This window comes from Otolemur garnettii, unplaced genomic scaffold (genome assembly GCF_000181295.1).
Source record: "Otolemur garnettii isolate 467f Iridium unplaced genomic scaffold, OtoGar3 scaffold00026, whole genome shotgun sequence".
NCBI lineage: Eukaryota > Metazoa > Chordata > Mammalia > Primates > Galagidae > Otolemur > Otolemur garnettii.
Genome location: NW_003852421.1, coordinates 3,908,417 through 3,927,409, shown reverse-complemented (window position 1 = coordinate 3,927,409; position 18,993 = coordinate 3,908,417).

The following is an 18,993-nucleotide window of genomic DNA, read 5'->3' as shown; positions in this document are numbered from 1 at the left end:
GGTCCTAAACCCCTGAGCTCAAGGACTCCTCCTGCCTTGGCCTCCCAGAGAGCTAGGATTATTACAGGCGTCAGCCACTGTGCCCGGCCTAAATGAGCTTTTTCAAACTGCATACAATTCCCACCCTTTTCTTTCTTAGCTACAGTTATTTTTATATTATCCTCTTGTATTTGTTGCACTGTTTTCATGTGAGAACGTGAATCCTTCTCCTTCATGAATTCCTTTACGCTGTCCTATGGAGGAGATGCAAAGTTTTGGTAATGTAGAAATCTAATTAATATCTATCGATTTAGTATGATTCACTAAAACCAGAGTGGAAATAGGCCCTTGTAAGAGGCTGGCATTTTTCCATGCTTTTTTTTTTTTTTTTTTTGACAGAGTCTCACTTTGTGGCCCTTGGTAGAGTGCTGTGGCATCATAGCTCACAGCAACCTCAAACTTGTAGGCTCAAATGATTCTCTTGCCTCAGCCTCCCGAGTAGCTGGGACTACAGCAGCAGTTCTCAACCCGTGGGTCACGACCCACAGGAACTATATTAAAGGGCAGTGGCATCAGGAAGTTTGAGGACCCCTGGACTATAGGAACCTACCACACCCAGGTATCTTTTAGGGATGGAGGTCTCACTCCTGCTCAGGCTGGTCTTGAATCCGTGAGCTCAGGCAATCCACCCACCTCTGCCTCCCCGAGTGCTAGGATTACAGGTGTGAGCCCCTGTGCCCGGCCTGTTTCCATGTTTCTGAAAGCTGGGTCAGGCAGCACGTTAGCCAGCTTCTGTGGTAGAATGAGCCTCTTGCAGAAGGAAATATCCTCAGTGATGCCATCATACATCTTCCTGTTTCTGGCGTTGTTTTGTTTCCACTGAAATATACTTATTTTGTGCCTGTCAACACAGAAAATATTTCTACTATGGTTATAGTCAAGTTGTATTGTGTTTTATTTTCTCTCTCACTTCCCATTAAACAAGAATCAAGGGGGCGATAACTGTTGCTCAGTGGGTAGGGCGCCAGTCCCATATACAGAGGGTGGTGAGTTTGAATCCGGCCCCAGCCAAATTGCAACAACAAAAAAAATAGCTGGATGTTCTGGCAGAAGCCTGTAGACCCAGCTACTCGGGAGGCTGAGGTAAGAGAATTACCTAAGCCCAGGAGTTGGAGGTTGCTGTAAGCTGTGACAGCAAGGCACTCTACCCAGGGAGATAAAGTAGACCCCGCCTCTTAAAAAAAAAAAAAGAATCAAGAATGAAACTTGGGCATGGTAGCTCACGTTTGTAATCCCAGCAGTTTGGGAGGCCAACAGGGGAGCATCATTGGAAGCTAGGAGTTTGAGACTAGCCTGAGAAATATAGTGAGACCCCATCTCTACAAAAATACAAGAAAAAAATTAGCTGGGTGTGGTGGCATGTGCCTGTCGTTGACCTAGGTACTCAAGAGGCTGAAATGGGAGGATCATTTGAGCGCAGGCGTTTGAAGCTGGAGTGAGCTAGGATGACTCTGCACTCCAGGCTGGGTGACATAGTGAGACCCTCATCTCTTAAAAAAAAAAAAAATGTAAATTAAGGTCCTTTTTGCACTGACAAACTGCCTTTGTTACTGATTATACTTTGTAGTTGGAGTTTCAAAGATTAATTTCTAGACCTAATGATCTGAGAACAACTCTAAGAATCTGAGAATAATGCCATTCTGCCCCATTTTGGTCTTCTCCCTGCCTTATCCCTCTGCTCTCTGTTTTCTTCTTCTGACCAATGTTGCCATTGAACTGTTCTGACAGACAGTTGGAAAATAATGCCCTCCATGGGTCCCCTCAGTGGGTCATGGCCACCTCCTTATGAATGCCCACCTTCCCAATCAATGCATGAACTCATCTGAATATCTGAGCAGAGAGAGGGGTCTGGGTGGGTGTGAGGAGCCCTTGGGGACAGTTGATCTCTCCACGGCTGCCTTCCTGACTTGGTATGTGACCTTGGATAGACCATTTAGCCCGCTGGGGTCTTTCTCTATCTTTGCTCTCCATCATACATCCTCCTTATAATTCCAGAAAGCAATTCCCAAAGAATAATCATGACATCTTTGTTCTCAGAGATGTTTCATGAGGTTTTAAGAACCACTATGTTAAGAGACTTGTTCTCTGGCCCTAGTTCCTTATCCTGTTTATATGTACACACACCTCTCACAGCTCCTCTCACAATGTGTGTGTGTGCATGAATACAGACAGGCAACAAATGACATGTGTCCAACCGTATGTAGACGTTTCCTGAACCCGCTTCTTAGTCATCACTCTCCTCCCTGAAAAAATATAGCCCCTGGCTGGCACCTCTATTTACAATACCCTTACGATGAACAAATTCTATACTAGACTCACGTTCTTATCGGAAATGTAAGTAACTCATTAATAAATACTCTAGGTCTGTTCAATTTTCTTTCTCTTTTTTTGCCCTCCAGGTATAGTGTTATCAATTTTCTTATTCCTCGAGAACCTACCTAAGCCTTCACTGTCCCAAGCAATTAAATATTTTTATGTCAACATTTGCCTTGCTTGTTCTCCTTTTAAAATTTGATACCCCTCAACTTCCTTTTTAACCCACTGCTTCTCAGTCTTGCCACACAGACCAGGAAATAGCTACTTTCTCAGACAGTGGAGGGCTGGGACCAAAGCTGTCTACTGGCCCATCTGCCTTTCCTTAGCTGTAGAAAAAGAGAGGATTTATAGGTTTAGGAGGAGATTATTTTTCAGGGCTTCCCAGCTACTAGCATTCTAGCCCTATTTGCAAAATTCCTCCCACAGGTTGTGTAAGTCACTCTGACCTCTACAGAAAACAAATGTCCCTGAGATACACTCTCATTTGGAAATGTTCTAAAAACATGGAGTTTGTAATGGTCGGATTTGCTCCAGCCAGGTGTGGTCCTCTGGGATAGGAACCTAGGCTTCTCTCCTTGGGGATAGGAACTTCCATCTCGAGTCCCTCTTTCTAACAGATGGAAGGACCACTGCTGTCTTGGATGAAAGGCATTCTGTACCAGAGAGGGGCACCGAGGGAAGGGAATAAAACAAAAGTGAAGTCAATTTGCATTCAGATGTTTGCATTAAGTATTAATAGGGCTTGGGGTGAGGGTGGTTTCTCTTTTATTCACACTCAGGTTGCCATGGCTGTCTGGGCTTTCGGGGCTGGCTCTGGGCAGAGAAAGGACGGCATAAAGGAGAAAAAGGACTGACTACCATGCCCCAGGGAGCAGCTCAAGGTCAGAGCCTTGTCCTGCACCCTGCACTGTAGCCCAGACTTCTATGAGTAAGTTCAAGGAAATGAAAGACACAGACGTTTCCAGCAACAACCAGAGAAGATCTGGTGGCTTCTCTTTAACTGATGAAAACACCCTCATACTTTAAAGGCATTAACCTGAGTTCAGGCTTAACAGAGAATGTCAGTAGAGAGACAGGAAAGCAAACAGGGGTACACATGGACAGCCCATGTTCACACACCTGAACGATGGGAAGTGTCCCCAGAGCCCTTTGAAGGCGGGGCTGCAGAAACAGCCTCTTGGGAAAGGGAGAGGCAGGCGCTGCCCTCCGGCTGTGGAGACAGCAGCCCTGTGCTCTCCTGTTCTAATTGGCAAAGTCAGGGAAGAGGAGAGTGAGGGACAGGACGTGCTGGCACCTCTGCTCCATCCACCTCTAGGCTTGGAAAGGAGGCCAGGAAGTTGTGCTGCTGGTGACAGGACAGAGACAGCTGCTAACTTGGGGGAAATGATGGCTCTGCACCCAAGGTGGGCTTTGTCATCAGGGGAGCCCTTTCCAGAAGTCCTTGAAGCCCAGGAGAGGTTTTTGTGTCTTCTTTTTCTATTTCTAGAAGTGGGGCCTCTCAGTGCCTCTAGCCTAGCACCACCTGGGTGACTGTTTACTTAGCCTTTCTGCAAGGCTGGCTCTTGTCACCCATGTCTGAGCCTGTCCCTGTCTTATCCTGTACCAGGGAAACTTGGAAATTTCCATTGCTCCCCTCTAATCCAACTCTACCCTGCAGCAGACAGCCCGCCCTGGGGGTGTGGTCGTTTGACAGCAGAGGGCAGGGTATTCACATTCTTGGCTACCTGTTCACAGCACCTGGACATCTTTTAAAAGTTTGAGTGCCCAGATGACACGTGGCACAGTAAAATCAGAATCTCTAGAGGTGGATCTCCGGCTGGGTAGTTGTTAGGGCTCCTGGGGGTTATTACATGGCTGCCAAACTTCAGAGCTGCTGTGGGGGTTATGAACACTTCCGGGTTGCCTGGACTGGATTCTCAACTCTGTTACTGATACTAGCCTTGGGCCAGTTATTTCCCACTCACTGCCTCGGTTTCCTCATCTATCAAATGGGAATCATAAGGGCACCAAAGCACAAGGCATTAAGTGTGAAGATTAAATAAATTAAGTGGTTGGCACAGTCAGCATTCTAAACATTTGCCTTTTCTGACAGCAGGGAGCACATCTTTTGAGGGGCCTTGACAAGTGGAACAGCAGGATGGTGAAGGACCCTGAGCACATGTCTCATGGGCAGAGGTGTCCAGAGCTACAAATACACCTCCTGGAAGGGAGGAGCTCTGCTGAGCTGTGACAGCTGTCTTCAGGTTCCCATCAGAAGGAAGAGGAATGCAGCTTGTTCTGCATTACTGTGAAGGGAAGGACAAGAGTGGGAAGTTCCCAACCGGCAGGGTCAATGGGGAGTGAGCGCTCAGGTTCTGGGGCATTCATGCAGCAGTGAGTCAGTTTGGGGTGGAAAAATGATAGAAAAAATCAGAATGAACTAAAAGACTTCCAAGGCCTTCACTAGCCTGCCAGGCCTTAAGTGTCCTGAGCACTGCTAATGTTAGCCAGTATAGAATGCTCTCTCGAGGCAGGCAAGGACCAGCAGGGGTTGATGGTGGAGGCCATCAGTGAGTCTAAAACTGTGTCCAAGAGAGGACCAAGATCAAACAAAGTGGGGTTAAGCCTGTTCTCCAGTTGGAAGGATGAGCCTGGGGCTGAGGTGAGGGCCTGGGGGTCTAGGGCTTCTGCTGTGATCAGAGTTCAGGATGCCCAGAGGCCCTTTTTTGTTGTTGTTGAGCTGAATGTAAGATAGACAGTGGGTTGGCTCTATTTAAGTCATGAGGTCAAAGAGCACAGTTCCTAAGTCTGAGGCCTTGGTCTTGGCAGCTTCCCAGTGCTGCCTGCTGCCTGTGCCTCCCTAGCTCCCTAGCCGTGTGGGTTCCCAGTGGCTTCACCTCTGCTGGGAGAACTACAAGCTATTCTATGTGCCTTTTCTTTGTAGGGCGGGGCAGGGGTGGCACTAGTTGTGACACCGGTTCACTAGAAATCAATCTGAGTTTCCCTCCCTAAATGTCACACTTCTGTGGCCTTGGGAGCTTGCCCAGCCAGTCCCTGGGTGGCCTGGCCCCTGGCTTCCTACCCCCGCCCCCATCTTCTGCTGAAAGGCCTGCAGGCTGCAGGGCTAACTTTGCATCCCCCCCCCCCCCAATCCTACTTCTCCCTTTCCGGCCTCCTCAACATCCCTGTTGCTCAGCGCCCAGCCACACCCTGGACCTTATCACCCCTGGAGGCTTCGCTTTCCAGATGTCCTTCTGTGAAATGCCCTCTGTGGCTTACCCACTGTCCTTCCACTCGTCTTGCTCACTCCCTCCCACTGAGCCTCTTCTTTCCTACACAGTGGCCCCTGCCTGGTATTTGGCATCTGTCCCTCCCTTCCTCTTTCCTTGGTGAGCAGCACCCTGCCCTTTACCCTCGGGACCTTCTGCTGGGTCTCCCTGGATGATCTGTTCATCTGCTCCTAATCCCAAACTTCTGAATTCCCTTCAAGAGATTTGTGCCCTGAAAGTAACTGAACCCTCTGCCAAGTCCAGTGCGGACTCTTGGGTGCCCTCGGGCATCTTCCTTGGGCTCCATTTTTAGCTCCCTATCAGGTTCCCGCGACAGCTGTGCCACACACATCTTTTCCACCCTGCTGGAGCCCTAACTGACCCTGCTCACTGCCTCTCTTGAAACAGACCTCTCCATGGGGTTGGCTGAGAAGACCAGGCCTCCCCACTGCTGAGATCGCTTTCCCTGCAAAAAAATGAAAGAGGATAATTTCTCATTCTTTTTTCTTTTCATCCTGTTTTGGAGAAGAACTTTTCCTTATTCTTTTCACGCTTCCACCTGTGCTCCTAACTCATCATCCCTTCTTTCTCATTCACTTGTCACCTCTTCTTCTTTTTTTTTTTTTTTTGAGACAGAGCCTCAAGCTATCTCCCTGGATAGAGTACTGTGGCATCACAGCTCACAGCAACCTCCAACTCCTGGTCTCCAGCGAGTCTCCTGCCTCAGCCTCCCAAGTAGCTGGGACCACAGTCACCCACCACAACGCCCGGCTATTTTTTGGTTGCAGCCATCATTGTTGTTTGGTGGGCCAGGGCTGGATTTGAACCTGCCCCCTTAGATGTATGTGGTTGGCGCCTTAGTCACTTGAGCCACAGGTGCTGAGCCCTTGTCATCTCTTCTTAGTGTCAGCTTCCTTTTCCTCTGGGTCCCACATCTTGAGGCACTCTGATTTCCTTCATCTTACAAAACACTCAGTACACAGCCCATACTTTGTCTTCTTCTTCCCTCTCTTCTTTGTCTATCATCCTCATTCTTTCAATCCGCCTGAGTACCCCTGTCCCCACGAGGAGCCACACTGAGCTGCTGTCTCTGAACTATGCCTGCTGTCTCTCCCTTGCTGGGTGGCAGCTTCTGAAGTGAAAAGGCACTGATGTTGGAGCCAGCCTCACAGGGGTCTAAATCCTGGCTTTGCCCCATCGGGGTTATATAATTGTGACCCTCATGTGGCATACGATGGATCTTTCCAAGGTTCAGTTTCCTCCTCTGAAAAGTGAGCAGGGATAGCTAATTTATTGGACTGCTGTGAGTACAAAATGGGGTTACACTCCAAAGTACCCAACACACAGTTGATGCATAAAGCCCAAATCCCTTCCTTGCTCTGGCTAATGCTGATCCTTCCTGGGATACGCCTTTGCTTTCTTCCATGCACCTGTTGAGTTTCCACGGGCCTTTCCAGGCCTTCTTTTTCTACCAGCTGGGCTCAAGCCTTTCCAGTTTGTTTTCCCTCTGTACCTTGTTCCTCCGTTATAGCAGGTGCTGTGGTCTCCCCTGGAACCGGATCATTTGTATGTATTTGTCTGGCCACTCAGGACCTTGGGAACTTCTAGGGCAGGGCTATAAAGCCCACTTTTGGATTCCTCTTGAGTACCCGCTGGAAGGTCCTGCATATAACAGCCCCTCAGTAAATACTTTAAGTCTAAAAGAACAGCCAGCTGCTAGGTGTATCTCAGTAATCTGGAAAAAAAAAAAATCTAAGATCAGTCTCCCACCCAAACTTTGTAGAATTTACAAGGAAATAGAAATTTACAACATAAAGACCTAAAAAGATCTATTATGCTACTTGTGGAAATTATTTGTCTTCAGGTTGGTGAGCAAGTAGTTAAGGTGTTCCGCACTCTGTAGACTCGGTCACATTTCTCACGTGTCAAAGGAAATGGTCAGGCCTGCTGATGTCTAAGGCTTTCTGCAGCTTGAACAAATTATGGCTCAGTGATCACATTTCTGAATGTGACGTAATAAAGAAGTGACCCAGGATGCCTCTTGTGTTTATCCTGTAATGACAGTTCTTTTAGGAGGCAGTTCTCTGCAAGTGCACTAGTTAATTTATGTGTTCATGCAGTCAGTACTGGGCGCCTGCCACGTGTGCCTGGGAGGGTGTTAGGAGCTGCGAACACAGGTCAAGTTCAGTCTCAACAGAGCCGGGCTGGCATTTGGCATGCTCTTCTTGGGAAGGAAAGACAATCGTATGGAGGTGGGCTGTGGGCTGGGCAGCTGCCTGGACTCAGTGGCTATCAGAAAGGACAGTCTAGAGGAACACGCCTCAACAGTAGTGGCACCTGCCCCTCCTGGCAGGACCCTTCCTGTGGTTACTCCAGTCGTGAGTCTCTGGGCTTGTCACATTATCCACAGGCAGTCTGAAATGCCTCCTGCTATACACACCAGCTTCCCTCAATTCATCTTTCAATCTGGAGGATTTACAAAGATTTATGCCATTAAGAGCAGGATCTCAACAACATGCCGTATGGGAAAAACCTGTTTTGCTTCTGCCCGTATATGTATTAGTCTGTAAGCTCTTCTGGGCAGGGACCCATTTTCTGTGTCATGGTTCTCTGTGCAAAGTTTTATTCCTTCTAAGGGCTGATGTTTTAGAAGTTTGGGTCTATTCCTCCATCCAGGATTAACATTGAGGAATGAACATCAGTTCTTGGCCAGAGGTGAGTAATCTACATTTTACAGTGAGGCATGCAAGTCTGAATCCTGTCTTACACACTCTCAGAAAACCAAAAGAGGAGGGAGGAGACAACACCCTATTTCCCTCTTCTTGGCTAGGGAGCTGCAGTCATTTTGCTGGTGGCCTGGAGGCCAGAGCTTTTGATTCTCCACGGATGCTGGAGATTAAACTGTGGGGAGTTAAGAGAGGAGGTAGTCTCTGCCTTGCCCTTGCCTGCAAATCAGACCTGGATGCTTGGTGGGTCACACAGAATCCAGGACCGCCCTGGAGGAATGGGAAGTCACAGTGTGGCCATCTGGGGGCAGAGGAGGGAAGTGGGTGTGGGGAATCGTCCCAGCTCTGCCTTGCTGATTTTGGAGGCGCTCCCCTTTCTTATCTCCCACTGGCTGTCTCCCTTTTGGACCACTGGTTGGAAGCCCACGTGGGAGACCCAGATTTGTCATTTAGGTCTCCATGCAAACAGAGCAGAGTGGAGGGAAGGGCAGAGAACAGGCAAAGGGCTGTGGTTCTGCCTGCCTCTGAGTGTGCCAGTAGCAGGGAGAAAGAGAACACCCTGCAGGCTTTTGAAGGCAGCGTTTCCTGGCTCTGGGATGGGCAGACCCCCATATGAGGGAAATCTTGAGGTCCCTTGTTCTATAGGGGCCTCATCAAAAGTTTATCACACCCCAAAGCTGGCATTTTCTACATTTGTAGCAAATCTGCGTAAAAAGGCATCTGAAGCAAGCCTGGAGCTTGCAGGCTAACATTTGGGCCGTCTGACAGCTTACCCAGCCTGTCTGCTCTCATGTGTGTTTGATCCAATGCTCACAGCATCCCTATGCAGTGAGCATGGTAGATATTACATACCTGCCTCGGCTTATAGGTGATGACTCTGAGGATCAGAGAGGTGGAATGTCCTTGGAGAGTTGTCCAGGGAGGAAGTAATGCAACGCTTAATGAACTAAGTCAATCTGGGTCTATCGACAGATCAAACAGGTGAAAAAGATAGACACATCTTTCTTCATGATCAAATCCTTCAGGGTGCTTCTGATCTCAAAAATATTTCACTTTTTTCAATATATAATAATGTCTGTGTGGTAGGGGGGACAGTCACTGGGACACTTTAATGTATGTACCACCACGCAGACCCTAACATCTAATTTTACAGATGGAGAGCCTGGACTGCTACACAGGAGGGGTAAGGAAGCTGAAGACCTACTGAAGAGATTCTGAGCCTTGCCCTGCTGGAGGGGGCTGCCCTCCTACCCCTCATTGCAAGCCGGCTGGCAGCATTTCTTTCATACTTCTTTATTTTATTTTATTTTTTTTGAGACAGGAGCCTCAAGCTGTCCCCCTGGGTTGAGTGCTGTGGCATCACAGCTTACAGCAACCTCCAACTCCTGGGCTCAAGCGAGTCTCCTGCTTCAACCTCCCAAGTAGCTGGGACCACAGTCGCCCACCACAATGCCTGGCTAGTTTTTGGTTGCAGCCATCATTGTTGTTTGGCGGGCCCGGGCTGGATTTGAACCCTCCAGCTCAGGTGTACATGGCTGGCGCCTTAGCAGCTTGAACCACAGGTGCCTAGCCTTCTTTCATACTTCTAAGACAGCAGCTAACCCAAGAGCCCTTCTTCCATTTCTGACAAACCCACAGATTTAATCTGGTGCGTATGGACACAGGGCATCACTCTACTAGAGTAGTGCGTGTGTCTTTTATCTTTAGTACCTTTCTTGACTCCTCTCCGGGGACCGAAAAGAATGCAAAGGCTCCATGGCTGTGGCTCAAGCAGCTAAGGTGCCAGCCACATTCACCTGAGCTGGTGGGTTCGAATCCAGCCCGGGCCCGCCAAACAACAATGACAGCTGCAACCAAAAAATAGCCAGGCATTGTGGCGGGCGCCTGTAGTCTCAGCCACTTGGGAGGCTGAATCAAGATAATTGCTTGAGCCTAGGAGTTGGAGGTTGCTGTGAGCTGCGATGTCACAGCACTCTAGCCAGGGTGACGGCAGGAGGCTTTGTCTCAAAAAAAAAAAAAAAAAAAAAAGAAAGAAAAGAATTAAAAAAGAATAGGACCTTGTATCACATCTGCTAAATTTTTGATCAGCCAAAGAAAACTTACTAACAACCAACAGACAATACTGGCAGCCATTACCAAAAGTTCAAGGTGAAAAGAGTGGCTGGATTTGGTCAATGGGGAACCATTGTGGTGGCGGTTCTCAACCTGTGGGTTGTGACCCCTTTGTAACAATGAAAATACATCCTGCATATCAGATATTTACATTAAGATTCATAACCGTAGCAAAATTACAGTTATGAAGTAGCAATGAAAATAAGTTTATGGTCGTGGGCGACCACAACATGAGGAACTGTGTTAAAGGGTCACGGCGTTAGGAGGCATTAGGAAGGTTGAGAACCACTGCATTAGGGACTGATATAAAGCATTGTGTCACTTTTCTCTCTCTGGCCATTTCATCAGGTGTAGTTCAGATGCCACCGATGTGCCCTCACTAAAAATTTCCATGTGCTCATGTGAAGTTTGAACTTATAAATGTTATGACCAGAGAACTTTGAATTTGTTTCAATTATTATATTTCCCATTTACTATAATACAAATTTTTGGATGGAGATAAAGACAAACATAGTTATAAATGTACTACTTGAAGGCCAAGTCTCTCCACAAACTAGAAATGTAACTGGTACTTATTCTGTTTGTTAACAAAATCATCAGAAACTAAACTCAGCCACAGCCACCTCCTGAGAAAGCCCAGGATGGCAGGTGGATGGTATTGGCTCATTCCACACAGGGCCAGGTGTTTACCCAGGGGTCTTGCCTTGGACGGCAATCTCATTCTAGATTTAGGCTTGCATATCCAGGAATAGAAGCAAAAACTCAGATAGGCCTAGAACAGAAAGCATTTTAATATGGACCTGTTCCTTGTGTATCTTCATCTGATCAAGGAATCCATTTTCCAATGATGTGCTGGGGAGAATTGTATGCAATGGACTTATCACATATCTTATCACTCACAGGTGGTGGACGGATTGAAATTGGAATGGGTGATGAAAACACTTGCTTACCAAATTTTCAGGGAAGGAGGGTCACAAGGGACAGCTTGCACCATAGAATGAATGGGGTCAACACTTTAAAAAAAGACTAATTGAAATGAAATGAAAATATTAGTTGCTAGCACAATACACTGCAAGATCTTTTAACACCTTAGACAGTTTGGAGTAGTCACTCTCTACATTGTAAATGATTTTAAGGTCTGTTAAAATCTTCATTTAGTTTCCAAAGAAAAATATTTTAGTGTAGCATATAAATAGCTCCTGAAGCCAAAGGAGTTTTTTTTTTTTCTTGATTCCAAGGTTTAGCTGATGGGGGGAGAGCTGCCATCCTCAATATTTCAACATAGTCAGTAACTCTGCTTAAAACGCAGCCAGAGATTCTAATGTAAGAATCAGAAAAGGTATTCTTGAATGCTAACACACACATTTTTTTTTGGCTGGGGCTGGGTTTGAACCCGCCACCTCCGGCATATGGGGCCGGCGCCCTACCCCTTTGAGCCACAGGCACTGTCTGCTAACACACATTTTTAACAAAATTGTAAGAAAATGGGGCAATGCCTGTGGCTCAAGGGAGTAGGGCCCCATATACCGGAGGTGGTGGGTTCAAACCTGGCCCTGGCCAAAAACTGCAAAAACTGCAAAAAAAAAAAAAAAAAAAAAAATTGTTGGAAAATGTTTATTAATCAGTATCCATTCAACCAGAAATGTCAATTAGTAGGAATGTTTATATATAAGTATGCCACTTTTTATAAGACAAGGCAAATAATCACAAAACAAATTTTTTTGATAGCTAACAAAACAAAGCAAATGGCAACTACTGTTTGTTGACTACCTATTATGTCCTGAGTTCTTTTTCCTACAATAGCCACCTGGTTGATATTACAGTAATTTTAGGCATGAGGATGCTAAAATTGACAGGTTGGCTGGGCGTGGTGGCTCATGCCTATAATCTTAGCACTCTGGGCTGCCGAGGTGGGTGGATTGCTTGAACTCAGGAGTTTGAGACTAGCCTGAGCAAGAGCAAGACCTCATCTCTACTAAATGTAGAAAGATTAGCCAGGCTTTGTGGTGGGCACGGTAGTCCCAGCTACTCAGGAGGCTTGAGGCAAGGGGATCGCTTAAACCTAAGACTTTGAGGTTGCTGTGAGCTATGATGCTGTAGCACTCTACCCAAGTGACAGAGTAATAATCTGTCTAAAAAAGAAGGACCAAAAACCCCAAAACCCCAAAACCCCCTGATGGGCTAAATAATTTATCTAGTCACAGAGCTAGTAACGGGGAAATCTGTCTGAGTTTAATGCTTATGTTTCTTTTTGTTCAAATCTGCCTCTGTGATACATTTATTCCTGAAATCTCCCCTACGGGGTACAGCCAGGCTCCATAAACATTTTAACCCAAACATCTAAGGCTTTTGCAGTACATCTATGCGTATTTATGCGCATATGCCTGTATTTGTCTATGGAATGGAATGTAAGGAAACACACCTGTTGTCTATTTCAGGCAAAGCCTTCTTGAGGGTATTTCCTCAATAGAACCAGTGAATTCTTAGCTTCTGAAACTGAATTTTTCAGTTAAAAGTTATTTAGGGCTCTGACTTATGCTAACCAAACTGATTAATAAAACAGTTTGAAAAACTTGTGCTAAACAAACTGATTAAAAAACATTTCATTGCTTTGCCAATTTAGTGTGAATGCAAGTGATGTAATTCTCCAATCTTCTCTCCTGCTGTGGTAGTGGTTGTGGAAGTGTGCGTTGAGATAGAGACTCCATCAACCTGGCCTCCTGGGTGACTGATGAGCCATCGTGGGCTGGGTAAAAAGGAACAGAAAAATAAACCTGCTGTTTAGCGTCCCCTGACAGATGGAATAAGCCATCCTCTCCCTCTCATATTACAGTGGTTAAAATCAAGTCCTAAGCACATGAAGGAAAGGCGTGCTTGAGCCCTAACACGGTTTTCAAACTAATCAATATGAAAAATCTCAATGACTTGTAATCCAACTAAAGAATTCAGTTAATTTGTGTATTTCTCTTCATGTTCAGCGTGCTGGTCGGAGCCACCATCACCTCTGGATTATTAAAACAGCCTCCTTCCCTCTCTTCCCCTCCCCACCTCTCCTCTCCTCTCCTTTTTTTTGATACAGCCTCACTTTGTTACTCTCAGTAGAGAACTGTGGCATTACAGCTCACAGCAACCTCAAACTCTTGGGCTCCGGTGATCCTATTGCCTTAGCCTCCCAGGTACCTGGGACTACAGGCACCTGCCACAATGCCCAGCTATTTTTTGTTGTTGTTGTAGTTGTTGTCATTGTTGGTTAGCAGGCCCTGGCTGGGTTTGAACCCATCAGCCCCAGTTCATGTGGCTGGCACCCTAACCATGAGCTACAGGCACTGAGCCCCTCCTTGCATTATTTATTTATCTATTTTTGAGACAAGGGGATCACTTGAACCCAAGACTTTGAGGTTGCTGTGAGCTATGATGCCACAGCACTCTACCCAGGGTGACAGAGTGAGAATCTGTCTCTCACTTTGAATCTGAAACTCAAAGTGTCCTCACTTTGTCGCCCTCTGTAGAGTGCTATGGCGTCATAGCTCACAGCAACCTCTAACTCTTGGGCTCAAGCGATTCTCTTGCCTTAGCCTTCCAAGTAGCTGGAACTATAGGTGCCTGCCACAATACCTGGCTATTTTTTTTGTTATAGTTGTCGTTGTTGTTTAGCAGGCTGGGGCTGGGTTTGAACCCACCTGTATTGGTGTACATGGTCAGTGCCCTACCCACTGAGCTACAGGTGCTGCCCTACCCCTCCTTGTATTTTCTTCCTGCCTCTACCCCTGCCACTCCAACCTCTTTCCCTAAACCAATCCTGGTGTGCACTCTTTAAAAAACTAATATTTTTGTTAAGAATAAATTGATGATATCTATGTTTATAAAATTAATTATTTTCCACTGAAGAAAACTGGGTTAAAAAGCAAGGCCAATCACTTGCCCCAGGCCCATCTGCCTAAGGGAAGACTTCTTCCTAGTCTTGGTATATACTCTGCCAATGAGAAAGACAGGTAGTGACTTGATGTACAAAGAATTAGAACAAAAAGAACAGTCTCTGCAAGGGAATATTTCTGTCCAGCAGTGGTGTCCTGGGAAATTGTCAGGTATCCCAACTCCTAACTCCGCCCTCTGTGCATACAGTACATTGAATGCTTGTTTAGTCAGAAAATGACATCCTGGTTAACTGAGACTTCATGGTACAATCTGTTTTGTAATAAGCCATATAATTACATTCCTAAGAAACCTTGAGTTATTAAAAACTGAATTAAAACATAATTATTTCAATGCTTAAAAAATTTAGAAACTTTCATACTCCTCATAATTAAATTATTTTTTCTTTCTTTTTTTTTTTCCTTTTTTTTTTTTTTATTGAATGGTAACTATGTACATTAATGCACTTCTGGGGTACAGTGTGGGGTTTTCACATGCAATCCGAAATACTTCCATCAAACTGGTCAACACAGCCTTCATGTCATTTTCTCAATTATTGTTTTAAAACATTCACATTCTACTCTTAGAAAGATTCACTTGTACCCCTATAAGATAAACCTCAGAAGTGATCCCTCCAAACCCCCTCCCTTCACCCATTCCCCCCTCCCTTCTCCTTCCCCCTCCCCATATTCTTAGGCTATTTGGTTATAGCTTTCATATAAAAGGTATAAATTAGTTTCATAATAGGGGTGTGTACATTGGATACTTTTTCCTCCATTCTTGTGATACTTTGCTCAGAAGAACATTCTCTAGCTCCATCCATGTGAACATGAAGGAAGTAAGGTCTCCATCCTTCTTAATGGCTGCATAGTATTCCATGGTGTACATATACCATGGTTTGTTGATCCATTCATGGATCGATGGGCACTTGGGCTTCTTCCATGACCTGGCAATTATGAATTGGGCTGCAATAGACATTCTGATACAAATATCTTTGCTGTAATGTGATTTTTGGTCATCTGGGAATATACGTAATAAAGGAGTTGCAGGGTCAAATGGCAGGTCTATTTTTAGTTCTCTAAGTGTTCTCCAGATGTCTTTCCAAAAGGAACGTATTAGTCTACATTCCCACCAGCAGTGTAGGAGTGTTCCCTTTTCTCCACATCCACGCCAGCATCTCTGGTTTTGGGATTTTGTGATATGGGCTAATCTCACTGGAGTTAGATGATATCTCAAAGTAGTTTTGATTTGCATTTCTCTGATGATTAAGGATGGTGAGCATTTTTTCATCTATCTGTAGGCCATACGCCAATCTTCAGAGAAATTTCTCTTCAAGTCCCTTGCCCACCTTGAGATGGGATCACTCGTTTTCTTCTTGCTAATACGTTTAAGCTCTCTATGGATTCTGGTAAATTATTTTTTCTTACAGGCATTTTAGTAATAAATGTATTTAATAGATAAATTTTGTTATTGAAAAGTTAAAACTGAACTATTTTAATCAAAACTGACAAAAACAATCCTAAACATTGTAGAAGATAGCCTGTATGGCATATAAGATGGAAAAAAATCCATGTATTTATAAATTAGGAAAATGAATTATCATACACCTCATGGTCACCAGTGAAAAGTAGAGAAGCAGGAAGGTGACTGGGCCATGGGCCACTTAAACCAAGTATACATATAAACACATTCAGCCTCTTCTCTTCTTTATAGAGTCCCAGTATAACCAGGTGATCATGTTAAAACTAATTGTGATAAGTGCTGTGTTTTGAATTTGTCCCCTAAAGTTTGTGTGTTGGAAACTTGATCCCCCATGTGGTGGTGTTGGGAGGTGGGGTCTAATGGGAGGTGGTTCATGGGGGCACCGACCTCATGAATGAATTAATGCCATTGTCTCAGGAATGGATTCTTCATAAAAGGATGAGTTCACACCCGCCAGGCTCTCTGTGCCCCTTGTGGGATGACACAAGAAGGCCCCTCAATCCTGGACTTCCTAGCCTCCAGAACTGTATGTAAGCCAATAACTTTCTGTTTATTACAAATTACACAGTCTCAGATATTTTTGTTATAGCAGCACAAAACAAACTAAGACAGTGTGTAGAGTGCAAGTCATGTTCCCTGTCAGTGTCACTTTATCTCTTATTCATGCTAGGAAAGCATGTTCTGTAGGCGCTAAACGCAATGCACTGTCATTACTGCTTCTGTGAATCCTCCCTTGAATAAAACAACACACACAAACAAAAAGAGCGCTTTTTTTTTTTCCTACAGTTTTGGCCAGGGCCACCCCTGCTATATGAGGCCAGCGCCCTAACCCTTGAGCCACAGGTGCTGCCCCCAAAGAGCATGTTTTTGCTCTTCCTAAATTGGAGTGCCAGTCTTTGTTTCAAATAGCGGCCCCTCCCAGGACAGGCTGCAGGGAAGCATGCGCAGCAGACATCACTGCATTAAGATGATCTGGGCTTCTCAGAGGATGCGTGTCGTCCAAAGGGGGAAAAAACCTTCCATTTGCTAGGATCCCTGTCAGTGCGCCCTTTCCCTTTGGAAGTGTTCCTGAAGGGATGCATTCACAACTGCAAGCTGTGGGGTATTCTGTGTCTGATCTGAAAGGGAGAGAGGGGATGGGGGCTGGAGAACGGCGAGGAACGGGAGAGGAGGAGGAAGAGGGTAACAGAACGAGCAAAATCTTCTTATCTTTAGGAACAGTAGAATAGTGAAGAATCAGTAAACCCCCCAGAGAGAAAAAAAAGTAGATTTTCCTCAGGAGAGAATGTTCTAGACAAAATCATAAGATACGCAAGAGAAAGTTTACTTTTGTCCCAAGTTAAAGGGAGAAATGTGGCTTGAGGCAGAACGAGATATTTTAGAGGGTCAGGTACCCTTGTCCTGAGGAGTTTTGAAAAAGCTACAGTCTTCCCTCAGCTCCTGGGCTTATCGGTTGCCATGGAAACCATTAATCTCATTGCTGAAGTTGGAAGTGATTTGAGATGAAGAATGTTCACTTGAACACATTTTACCCTCTGACCCTTCTTCCTGCGTACAACGGTGCCCTCGAAGCCAGGATGCCCCCTGCTGCTGTCAGGCCTGGGGTGCTGCTGTCAGGCCTGGGGTGCTGCTGGCTTCTGGGTATGCCACAGAGTCATCCCAGGGGTCAGGACTGTTGTTGGGAAACTCTAGCAGGCAGATCGCTCAGGCAGGTCTGGGACAAGCTGGTGTAAACGTTGGCACAGACCGGCTCACCTGTTGTGTGATTAAGTCATGGGGTTGCCACTTGTTCTCTTTGGGACAAAGCCAGGCAGCATTTGTTCAAGTGAAAAATAAGGCTCTGTGTGCTGTGTGACCGTCTCAGGAGAAACAGGCGAACAGATTCTGGTAGGAGAAAAGAATGAAAAAGTGGGTGGTAGGAGCCATCCAGCATCTGTGTTAAAAGTTGGCAAGAAACAAAAACGTACTTAGTGTAAGCAAAGTGGGATTTGTTGCAGGGTGTCAGGGAACTCTCAGGGAACCCAGCTGAAGGAAGGAGGAGGGCTGACATCATGGGGCCTGGAAGGCCGCCGGCGGCTCCTCCTGCTCTGGCCCAGCTCTCCTGTCTGGGGCACGTCTGCCTCATTCTCTTACAGACTGAGTCTCTGCAAGTCCTCCCTCCCACAGCAGGGGCCTGCATGTGGATTTGAGTTGCTGTGGTGCTCAGGGGTGCTCTGACTCAAAATGACTTAGGGTTCAGGCACAAAGCAATTCTGAAGGCAGGCGTCCTCTGCTGCTCTATTCACCTGTGGGTGGAGGCTGGGGTCAGGGGTGAGCTCCTCCTCTCAAGGTAGGGTTGGGAGGAGAAATGGTAGACAGAGAGAATGACAGACATCTGCAGGATTTGCAGGGGAAAAGCTTGGCATGGGCAGCGATGAATCAAAAGGAGTCAGGGGGGATGCTGGCCTGAGCAACTCGACGGGGAGGACTGGCCTAATGCGGTTCGGTGTTGGGATGAGACCTGCGGCCTTCTAAATGGGGGTTCTGGGGAGGATAAGTAGGCAGTGTCGACAGGTAGGAGTAAAGGGGTTGAGTAATCGAAGTTCCTTGTGAGAACAAAGATCAAAAATTTGGGGATACTAGGAGAAACCTGGGGAGAGGTAGACCTTGGAAAGGTCACCATTAGCTGGGGGAATGAGGACCAGGTTGGGCTTGGGTGAAGTCTGGTTGTGGCCAAGCCAATGACTCTGATGTGTCATTTACAGGGATGGCTCTGAGAGAAGTCACTTATTGGCTGAGAAGTAGCACTGGGATGCAAGGCGAAGGCCACTTATAGCCACCATTGTCACTGACTGGGGAGGGGGTAGAGACAAGGCAGGAGGAGGGAGATATATGTTCCCAGGAGAGCCAGGAGGCTGAAGAAAGGTGAGACAGGAGGGGCCAGCACTATGAGAAGCTGGGGAGTTGGCACACGGCACACAGGGCACAGGGAGGTGATGGGGAGGGCGGGGGAGGAGGCAAGATTGTTAGGATCCATGTAAAGGGCACGGGTCAGCGTGTGGCAGAAGCACTGAGCAGAGCCAGACTAGAGCCATGGTAGAGGCAGCCTTGGTGGGATAGTGCGGTTGGTTGAGGAAGCAGAGATAAAGAGGAACACACACCTGCACGCACACACACAC